The 11,756-nt window shown below is 33.0% G+C and overlaps 1 protein-coding gene across 2 annotated transcripts in view; it reads left to right on the top strand.

Moving 5' to 3' along the window:
* The first annotated feature begins 2,196 nt into the window (after positions 1-2,196).
* The window catches only part of LOC118193234 (fibroblast growth factor receptor-like 1), a 144,825-nt gene continuing 135,265 nt past the window's right edge, over positions 2,197-11,756 (top strand). The window contains exon 1 of one of the 2 annotated variants that reach the window (XM_085809130.1): positions 2,197-2,354. The gene's annotated coding sequence lies outside the window, so the exon portion shown is untranslated. The remainder of the gene's footprint in view (positions 2,355-11,756) is intronic. The other variant, XM_085809131.1, reaches the window with a different exon arrangement.

Genomic DNA, 11,756 nt, shown 5'->3' with positions numbered 1-11,756 from the left:
CTTTTCACTAGTATATGTTTATTATCAAGCTTTAGGTAATGCGATGTATTCCTCCATTTTAAGGAAGATATACAGCATCCAAGCACATATATAGCATTGTTTAAGACTGTCGAAGCACAGTCCTAAACAACGGATGGTAAATATCTTACTATAAGACATTTCAAATTTCAGACTCTGTTGGTAAATCTGAATCTTTCCAATTCAATATAACTGAAATTCAACCAAAAGGAGGGGATTTGAAAGTTTTCCATTTGTTTCAGCATATCGTTTTTCAACTCAAAATTGATTATGGCATACAAAAAGATATCAAAATATTTTAATCATCTATTACCGTCTGAATAATATTAAGAAAGGACATACACATAGAGGATCGCAGGATCTGCCTGTTGCTACTAAATTTCATCATTACCCTTGAACTATATTTTAATGTCGATAATAACGTACATGTCGATAACAGTGTTAGCAATTTTGTAGTCCTCATTTCACCTAGGGTCACAAAATCAATTTTACTGATTACATTAATGGTATAAAATGACACTTGTTGCAAAGCGAAACATCGTTAACATCAGATTCAGAAATGGCACTTTATTTAGGATTATACCAACTCCACGAGTTTTGTTATTGTAAAGTTAAATAAACTACACTGAAAGCATTTTCTAAATATATTTATATCAAAGTTTACAAAACGAGAAAGAGGAAGGGAGATGAAACTTATAAAAATAAATGTAGCGAAGGAATGATTCATTTATCTTCGAAACAAGGTGAAAGCAACGGAGTGTTAAAAATGGCGAATTCAGTTCGGAAGTCATAAAAAAGTATGTTTCAGGAAAGAAATCATTCACTGTATACAAATAACAAAGGTGAATAAAATTTAAATCCCTTTAAATGCATTTGTTATAATCTTATTTTATTTCGATTTCAACGAGTTCTTTTTCCCACCATGCTTCGTTTTATTCGTTTACTACATTTTTTGGTCTAGTTTGTGGCATGAAATATTTTTTATTACTTTGAACATCTACATCGGAATGTATCTACATCGGAAAATGACATGTTTGATGAGGAAATTTAGAAGTAAGATACATTACGTAATGTTTCGTTCGTTATTTCTCAGTTTTTTCTAAAATTGACTTTTTTTCTTCTCTTTAGTGTATCGAAATTTAGTCTATCGAAAATTCTGTATACAGTTACATGAAACACACTCACTATAAGTTACAACAGAAATCCTTGAAATGTAACAGTTTTGTGTACTCTTTTCTCATATTTTGACTATATTTCATATCATAGGTGTATTTTGACTTAATGGAAATTAAATAATGTGTAAAAGGTTTTTTTCAATGAAAATGAAAATTTTCAGCATAAAATTGCGGTATCATATTATTATTAGTTGTTGGAAACCATAACAACTACTTTCAAATTCAAAGTTGCAAAAATACAAATGTTTTGTACACAAAGTGTGATGTAGTTCACAGAATCTATCCAGAATGTGATGCAGATAATTTTTTGCTGTGGATAGATGAACCGATGACACTTTTAGTTAATTGTGCCATTAGCTATTAAATTGGTGAAATATCTCGGACAAATTTGAAAGATATGATTTAACTTATCAGTTTGCATTTCGCCATGCTTTCTTGCCTTACCTCTCATTTTTAGATCTCTGGACAAGCTCTTGGGTGAAATTTTACCAGCTTGGAATGAGATAAATGCGAATTCAATTTTCTTACTTCACCAACATTTATTTCTTAATTGCTGTGATGATGACGACTTGCAAAACTGAGAAGTTTACTTTAACTACTGCATGTAAAGTACGAAATTAGAAAGGTCGAGCTCCATCAGCTATTTATTCATCATTAGCACTCCGAAAGAGCATGACAACCCTTCTACAGCAGTTTCCGACAGTTTTATCCTCCCATTACTAATGTATCTCACCCCCACTACTCCGCACAAAAATTTAACCGTATCAGTGATTAACCACGTCAATTAGTTCATTCATTCATTTCAAATCAAAAGCCTGTATAATATTATTTTTTGAGCCTCCTCTGTCTCGAATTGGATTTTGGCCACATCGGTGGTTTAATATCTTGCTCGGATATCTGACTGTCAAGCAACTCCGGATGGGGAGCAAACATCCAAAGAGGTGCACGGTGGGTGGCTGGGAGGGCGGGGAGCAGGCTCGTATGTGGGGAAAGGGGGCGCGCGGAGTCACCGTCGGTCGTTTCGGTATTCAGAGCTGTTTTGGCAGCGCAAGAAGACAGTGCTGGTGGAAGAGAGAGAAGTCCGTCGAGGCGCAGAATGGACTTTACGCTGTGACTCCGCGCTGCTTAGCTGAAAGAAAGGACTCGGAAATCTGATTTGAGGTAATGCACACACGTATCTGTCTTTTTACTCTTATTATTATTAATTAATTATTTCATGAACTTGTGCCTATGATATAACATTAACGATGAAATAGTAGTTGCATGATAAACGTAAAGGAAAGAGTTTTTGTCTAATATTTTAATCAAACTCCTTAATTATCATTTATTAGTAACTGACATCTTTCGCGTTCACTCAATATATTTTGTCTATAGAATGCTTTGAAATTCACTTATAAACGCTAGTTCGCTATTCGTTTAACTTCAATCTATCTTGAACAAGTTTTAAACATATTTTCTTTTGTTATTGGGTAAGGAAATTTATGATGTAGCTAGATGACTGTCTATTTGTCATATAATATAAGGTTAATTACGATATAATAAATTTAGTTTCAATAAGGACGATAGTATCAGTTCAGGAGATAAAGTAATCATACCAGGGGAAGAAATAGAAATATTTAAATACTTATCAATAATATTAAAATAATTGATATACGTTAGAAACATTTTATAAAAACACAATTTCGAAGGTTTGCCGCCTCTTTTTGGGAGGACATATGTTTTTAATAATTATATTATTTTTATGCGCTGCATTCTTTCTTGCTGTCATGCATGCATTGTTTAATAGTTAAGTTTTATATTCTGGAATGTTTAATCCTGCTAGTCATGATAAAAGAAATGTTTTCAGTTTCATGAAGAACCATATTCTTAAATTTTACTAAAGACAAAAATAAACAATATATTTAAATCTTACTCATGTTAAAGTGTTTTAATACAGTGTGGAATGAATTCATGGTGCAGTAATAAAATCATGCCATAAGAAAATAACTACTTTTTTATTTATTACTTCGTACGTCAAATGAATATCATCTATACCATCTCTATCAAATAAATGCTGAGCTCCACATTCTTCTACACATTCATGCATCGGAAGAAAGTCGTTTATTCCATGTCTCAATGTACCACAAGGGGTACTTCATTTTCAGTATTGAGGAAGCTTTTTTGCTTAAGGGGGAACAGCAAGTCTTAGATTAGCGAGCCGAAGAGACCAAGAGGTGTACCATAATGATAAATTAATGTCAGCGGAAATGTCTATCACGAAAAATACATGCATACCCTGACGGTATGCATGGTCGACCTTTTTTTTTTTTTTTTTTTTTTTTTTTTTGAAACACCTACAGTCAACATCCGTAACTGCTGTCATTAATATCGCTGGCGATAGGCTGCGACGAATAATGGGCAACTTCCGAAGTCGTTTGAAAGAATGTGTTTTTCAGTGGGGACCCATTTGGTTCTAGCTTATATTCAAACACGGTCTGACAAACCGCACTACTGTAACAACTCTTTGATATAACTAATAATAAATAAAATTCACGGAAAATTTTCATTATGTTCGCTTGTGAAACGATCTTATAGTAATACTATGAATTCTGCCTTACCCTAAGTTAATGCTCGGAAATAATATGCGAGTTTTTCAGAAATCAAAGAACAAAATAAGATATCGCAGATGCATTTTAAAAAGATTACAAAACTTATGCCTGTAACGAGAAATACAATGGGGATACAAAAAGACAGTAGTGCCAGAACTTCGTGCAAATTAATATAAAACCTTTTTTTTTTTTTTTTTTTTTTTTTTTTTTTTTTTTTCAAAATCAGGTGGAAGTAGCTAAATTATTGGAAATGAGCTTCTTTGCAATTAACGAGATTTGAAATTGTATCCGAGATTGGTAAATAATCGAAGCTATCTTGAGTTCCCCCCTTTTCTGAATACACTGCGGTGTAAGCCGTAAATAAAACGAACATAGGGAGAACAAGCAAAAGCCCCAGTTTTCCCCATGTGCTGTAGGGAAACCCCTGTTTTTAGGAGAAAGACAGGATAATTGTAGTGAATGAGCCATATCTCCGATTACAGAAGAAAAGGACTGGTAACTGAAAAACAGAAATGTTCTTTCAACCTTCCTTTTTTGTGTTTGTTCTACATAGCAATGATCATCGGAACCCTAGTGCCACCTTCTTCTATGCGAAGGAGAATTCGCGAAGGAGAATTCGTGAAGATCTTCTCACCAGAAGACTAGCAATGTAAATGTCCCTCACGTTTGGTGAAGACCATTTTAAAGAAGCAAGGTTGAAATGAAGTATGTGTTGTTGTTGATGTCAATTGCCATAAACCAATCACACAAATACTAAAAAGTTCGTATTTGCTCTTTGAAAGTATTCTGAGGGCAGTCTGATCTTAGTTGTACAAAGAACAGGCTTTCACTTCCTGTACTTGTTAAAAATGTACTTATGATAAAGATAGCATTGAGGTTTCATTTGACTTATAAGCAAGTCTTCATGAACTCCACAGAAGGCTACTAGCAAATACTGAGATGCTGTTAAAATATTAACGGTTGTCTTTATGCAATTGCAGTCAGATAATTCTCGTATAAAATAACATTGATACTCTTGAGTGATCTAGATTAATCTTGAGTTATTAAATTAGTACCTTCTATTAAAATATTATCGCACGTATGTATTGCTCCTCCAAATATGTAACCCTAATTCAATCAGGCATATTGTTAATCTCAGTCCGCTTTGTTGTAATATCTACAGTTTAGTATCATAACAGCAGCACGAAATATCTTTATGAAAACTGACACATCTCCTGCTCAGGGAAAAGGTCTATTTAACGACTGATTTCTAGTACTACTTTCCATAGATCCTTCCTGATTTCAAGTTACAGATCCATTTTCAGAGCTAGATAATTAAAAATAAATAACTATTTGATTAAAAATTCTTTTTCAGAATATTTGGAACTTTCAATAGGACAGAGACTTTCACCTAATTTACTTTTATTTAAATAGGCATTTGAACAGATACTGTGAATTTTGCTCTTCCTTAATTTATGAAAACTAATGTAATCGTTTCCTGATTAAAGAATAAAAAAATATTATTTTGTGCAAATGTATTTCTAGTTATTATTTTTATGCGAGCATCCTTAATAGGACACTTTTCTAATGAAATTTTTCAGTGATCTAATTAAAGAAATTTATCCATTAAAAATAGTTTTATGTGCCTATATTTGTGCAAACGCTTTCATTTATTGTAATATGTTATTGAGTTAGGTGTAAATTTGCATTAAGTAATGAAAAATCCACAAAAGTAGCAAAAATAATGCAAGCATTAAATATGAACGTGTGCAGCTTTAAAAACGAACGAATCCAAGCATGTTTCTTTGAGTTTCTTTGAAAAATCTTTTTTCCGCTTCTGCGGGATTTAAATTCTAAGTTATTCGAAACGGATCGGAGGCTGCTTTAATTCCCCGTTCTACAGCTAATCACAGTTTCTACCCGCTGTCAACACTGTGGAGAATGTTTTGACAGTTTCTAGGGCTTTTCCGTATTAAATTTCAACGCCAGGAGAGAAATAAATTTCTCTAGGCAAGGAACATTTAATTAACTTTACTATATCTTGCAAAGTTATACTCACATGAATTCGAAACTTTCTTGTTTTGGTGCATAAAGAAAAGGAAACCGGATTTCAGTTTTTTTTCTTACAATTCGAGTTCATTGAGAAAACTGTAGTTCAGTGGTGTTTTAGACGTAGTATTTCTTATCGAATCCATCCGATTATTGATAACCGAACCTCAAACCGGCAGCAAATATATAATTATTTCTAAACTTGAAGCTGTAGAGGCATTAGGATTAATTAGGAAAGCCAGAGAGATGAAAAATTAGAAACCGCCTTCGCCGGGAATCGAACCACGGACCTCTGGAATACCGGCACAGCGTGCAGAACCACTAAACCACGAAAGCACGCCAAGAAAGTGGGAGAAATATCTTATATACTGCCCCTTTTTAAGGGGCGACTGGGGTTTTCAGGGGACCCAATCGCCAAATCCTGGGTGAGGAGAATCACCGTCCAACACCCTTTTTAGTTCGGGTGCCACTGTAGAGATATAAGGTATTTTTTGGAAGCAGGTAACAGGGAAAATGAGGAATCGCCTTCGCCGAGAATCAAACCACGGACCTCTGGAATACTGACCCAGCGTGCAGAACCAATACACCACAAATGCGCGCCAAGAAAGTGGGAGAAATACCTTATAAAGCTTCTTTTCCAAAGCACAAATATAGATTCAGTTTTAATAGCTTGTTTAATTTAATATTGTCTTAGATGACTATATCATAAAATAAAAAGATTTCAAAGGAGCAATCATTAGTCAGCTTATTTCAAAACCTCCAAATAATATAAAGAATTCAAAAAGTAAGTTAGCTTAGGTTCTTTGAATAAGGAAAAACAAACGAGGACTCTCTGCTGGAAGAGGGATCCTTTTGAGGAGGACTTTCCCATGAAAACTGGCTCCTATTCACATTAAAAATGGAGGAAACCACGAAAACCAAGTAAGCTTTCAGTTCGTTCATCTGGATTCAATCCTAGATTGAATTATCTGTATTCATGGGGTCTTTACAAATAGGACAGCGATAAAGTCGTACAAAGAACAGCATATATTTTAATCGGTCCAATGTTTAATGCCCTGTTAGCATGTTGGTAGAGAGACTGGCTGTCATAACTTTGGGTATGAGTTTAAATCTAGGAGAAGTTATGGATGTTTGCAGTTGCCTTTCTCTACCTGGCGATTGTAATTTCGGTTTAAGCATTCTGGGAAACTTTCTAGCTAAAGAACGTTGGATTTAGCCATTCTTGACCAATATTTGAAGAACAAGTGTTGAATCCTTTGGGAAACAAAATCTAAACCCTCTCGCAGACCGAAATAATTAATATTAAGCAGGTATGCTTCGCCTAAGCTGAACTTTCTGAGCCAATATTTAAGACATTCATTCCTGAAATGAAGTAAGACAAATTAGCTTCTAAACTAAGGAACAGACAAATAATCTAACATCTAAAATGATCAGAACCCCGAAAAGGCGCTTCTCTAGGTATGCTTATACATGCAAAGGCGATAAATAATCAAGGACAGGGAATCCAAACCACTTCTGGGATTCATAGCACTCTCATTAGACCGCGAAAACTTCGGGCAGTTCAGTCACTGGGAATATATTAAATAATAAGTTTTGCATTCATTAACCCGTTTAATGCTTAATAAGGAATACAGTATAAATAACCTTTATTTCACTTATTAATTACTTGAACTTTTAAACAATAAAATTCTTAATAATATGTTCAGTTTTCAATAAGTTATTTAAAGCTTTATTGTAAATTAATAAATAAAAATAATTAATTGTAAAATAATATATTATAATTAATAAACTATTATTGCTGAATTAATATAGCAATTACCTTCTACCTTTTTCAACATTCGAAACAATAGAGCAAATTAATGCATAGTTTCTGCTCATCATCAGATTCTTTTCTTTCCAATGCCTTTAGCGTTTGCATTTACAGATGTGTGTCACTCATCCGCCAACTTGCAGAGCAGATCGTTATCAAAAATCAGGAGTGGTCAAAATAAGAATCCATTCCTCTTTGGCTTCTAAATGAATTTTGGTGTCCGAAAAATAGATTGCGTGCGACATACATCTTGAGAGAAGGTGCGAAAGATAAATAATGTATTTTACAAACGCAAAATTTTTAACATGAACAAAATCCTGTCTTTAAATAACATGATGAATTTGGTCGAAAAAAATGGATTACGCTTTACGTGATCATCATTTTATTTCATAGTTAATGTCTAAGGAAAAGTTATTTAGATTTAATTTTAAGTCAAATACTCTAAGACTGGATCTAACTGACAAATAAATGGCATGTTATTACGATAACGCATTGAATGTAACATTTATAAGTGCTGTAAATTAGATTAAAATCTATGCACAAATCTCTCTCTCTCTCTCTGTTCTCTGTGTAATATATTTGAAGGTGAACTGAATATTTCTCACAAAATGCAGATTTATTTTATTCTGAAACAATCATATAAATTACACAGCCATTGATATAAATGTTTATTAATCAGTTATTTGTTTAATTAATAAGTCATTTACGCTGCTCTTTTGAAGTTATATTATGCTATGTATTTTTATCCAAGAAACAGGTGTAACAATAGCAATGTACAGAAAATTTTCAAAGAAATTTATGATATTTTTTTACAAAAAGCATACTGTGAGTTACAAGAATTAAAATACAGCTAATTGTGTTGTGTAACCATCTCTGAAAATGATCACTATATTTGAGAACATACATAAACATCGATCCTGAATATCTACTCTTCAAGATCATCGTTTCGACAAAATCAAAATTTATTCGAACCATGGTTGATCCGCTTACAAGGATTCACTGCAGTTTAAAACAACACAAACGAAAGATATCCATGTTAACATCTCATTTAAGATCTTCAGAAATATTCTAAAATAAGTTCTCATGTTATTATTGTTCACCATTCTAATTTTGATACGTCTGATTTGTATTTTTATACGTCTAATTTGATTTCAGGGCCCTCACACCCCGTTTACAGATGTAAAATGTCACATACAAATTCATGTTTGAATTTTCAAGTACGATATTTGTCAAATATTCTAGTCAGGTTTATATTCGCGGGAATCCATGCTTTCTCCGAAATTTGATAATGGTCCAGTATTATATCAGTTGCCACCGCTAGTCATTAGCCGATTAGTGGAGAAGGCTCTAACTATGACATGTACATAGAATTAATAGTCTAACTTTGCTTAAATGCACCAAATTATTTTGCGCAAAATTTGGGAAACCGATTTTTTAAAAATTGTATCAAAAACTTAGTGATCTTGCCTCCAAAAATGGATTTTGGACTACTGTGAATCAGGTTTAAACTTTGCTCTTAGCAAACTAATGAGTTAATACGATTCCAGAAATTCTTTGAATGAGTTGTTAGTTAGAAATCATTGTGAAAGTTGTAGGTATATTTAAGTAACAATAAAATATCTTCGATGAAGCCCTCTCTCAACTTAGACAGATAACCTTACTGTGTTTCTCTGTAGCATCATAAATCCAATCAAATTTAGCTCTAATTTCATTTTATTATATGCATTAATAATTCAATAACACAAACCATAAAAGAAACCTTGCCATAATGGTTACGGTTGCAGTTTATTTACACTTTTTTCTATGGAATCAATCCAGCTTTCAAATCCAAAGAAAACACCCCTATTATAAATTAAATTCTTAGCATTCTCAGAAAGTAAGAAAACGAAGCTGTTCTCTATTCGAGATTAAAGTTAAAAGGAAAAGACTTTTAACAAACTAATCCCATTAAAAGTAGGAGACTATTTGAATCAAATTAAATTTGAAAGGAATTCAAAAAAACAGCGGCTGCTTTAAAGTCAACTGTAACTTTAAAACTTACATCCAATTTGAACATTCTTTAAAATTACAGTTAACGGAATTAATGGATAGTAAACATACGGAAAGTGCAATCTTGTTACATGTTTCCTAAACCTCCTGCTAAATAGCGAACTTAATTATTGTTCCAAAACTTATCCGCATACTTTAAAGTAATAAAAGTGCTTTTCCGAAAAGAAAAATATTTAACAGCATTCAAAATTCCTGCAAAAATAAATCTGATTAGAATATTTGAAAAGCATCGCTCTTGAAAATGCAGACATGAATTAATTTGAGATTGTTCGCCTTTACTCTGAAATTTTTATTCAAGATTCAAAAGTTTTCCTGTTGCGATTACAAGTTGGATAAGAAAAATGATTAAAACTTCCACTGTCTTAATAAAACGTGTGTGGTTTGTTTCGGTTTATTTGGTTATGGCAAAGTACTCAAGTGCTGTCTGCCTAAGGGAAAGGATACCTTCGTGGACCACATTTAAGGGAAACTGGCTTGTTTCCACGTTACACATAGTGAAAACCACATAAACACCCATGCAACTAGACCATTTGCTCTAAATGGAATTCAGGTCGAATTACCAGTGTTAAGCTATTTTACCGTTCGATCTCTGGTGGGCTTATTAAATGTGTCTGTTTCATATGCATATTTTCCTACATAATAAAGAATACAAAACATTTCAAGATTGCTTCTTAACAATACGACGCTTAAAATATAAATGTGTTACGAATTTATTCTCAATTTTTCGAATGAAAATAATAATGCGTAATTAACTTTCATATTTTATCTTACTGTTGTAAAGACTACTCAATACCACTCAAACTCCACGACCAGCAGTGATCGAGCGGCAAGTTCGCTAACACTGGTAGTCTGACCCAGGTTTAAATCGTGGTGGATTGGCTGTCTACATTACATGCAGGGAATTTTATGCGGTTTCCCCTATATGTAATGTAAAATGAGTCCGTTTCACTTGAAAGTCCTCCACAAAATCATTCCTACACATAGGCAAATTAGTCCTAGTGTGCTTTTCTATAATCTAATAATTCAAATCTGGCTCATTCTTCGAGACAGCAACAAAAGAAGTAGCTTTAAAGTACTTCCTTTAATTATAGGATACTTACATATTAACGCAACCAACTTGGCGCCGTTTGGTGATTTCTTACAGATAGAAAGGTAAAAGTTACTTATAGGGTAAAAGTTGGTGGTTTTCGCGCCTTTTTAAAGAAATATTCCCAAGCTATCAATATTTATTGTAAATTGGCAAACATTATCAACATATGAAACGAAAACGTATTTTAACAATTTAAAATCCAAATTTGAATTATTAAATAAGGATTATGGGATACATTAAAAAGCAAAACACATATTCTTCAACCCTTTTTGTAATTTTTTTAGCCATTCTCTTGAAATACACAGTGATCTGTTTTCGCTTTAAAAACATCAGAAAATTTCGGAGACTCTACTTCGTGCAGTCTTGGGCAGCAGAGACTATCTACAAAACGCATTTCCTGGGTGTTCTCTTTGGAAAATTTCAGCATAATTCTTTATCCCTGTAGAAATGTTACCACAGTTTCTTTCACTGCTGGAAAATTCCACAAGCTCATATTTTGAAACTAAGATTAAGGTAAAAAAATATTAGGATTTGTTTATAAAAACTTTGGATCCGGAGTTGAAACTTAGAATACAAGAAAAAAGAACGCGGCATTGCTTGACTGAAGAATTATCATACTCATGGTTATCAGAGTTTGGCGCATTCTGAAAATTTGGCGATTTCATCTAAGAGGATTGCATTAACACGCAAGTTCCAATTAGAGTTCAGAATTGCACATTTGACCGTTTTCTTAGAAATATTAAGGAACAGAATGGAGTGATAAATATGTAAGCTAATGCTATAAATTTAATAAAGCTTTGCTTAACATAACTATTGTTTTATTCTCATTTATCTTTTAATAAAAAGTAAAAGATTTTATAAGCATATCCGTGTCTTACATAACTCTTAATTACACATTTCTCCAACATCAGCATCTAAGGCAAAATATTAATAATGCACAGCAGTGTTCTTAAAAGCTCAATGTAGAATGGGATATTTGTAACGATTTTACGTTATTT

Source organism: Stegodyphus dumicola, chromosome X2 (genome assembly GCF_044657685.1).
Source record: "Stegodyphus dumicola isolate Sdum_Otavi_A_Nest chromosome X2, ASM4465768v1".
Taxonomy (NCBI): Eukaryota; Metazoa; Arthropoda; class Arachnida; order Araneae; family Eresidae; genus Stegodyphus; species Stegodyphus dumicola.
The sequence above is the reverse complement of the archived record's forward strand: the minus strand, read 5'-3'. Positions and strand labels throughout refer to the sequence as shown.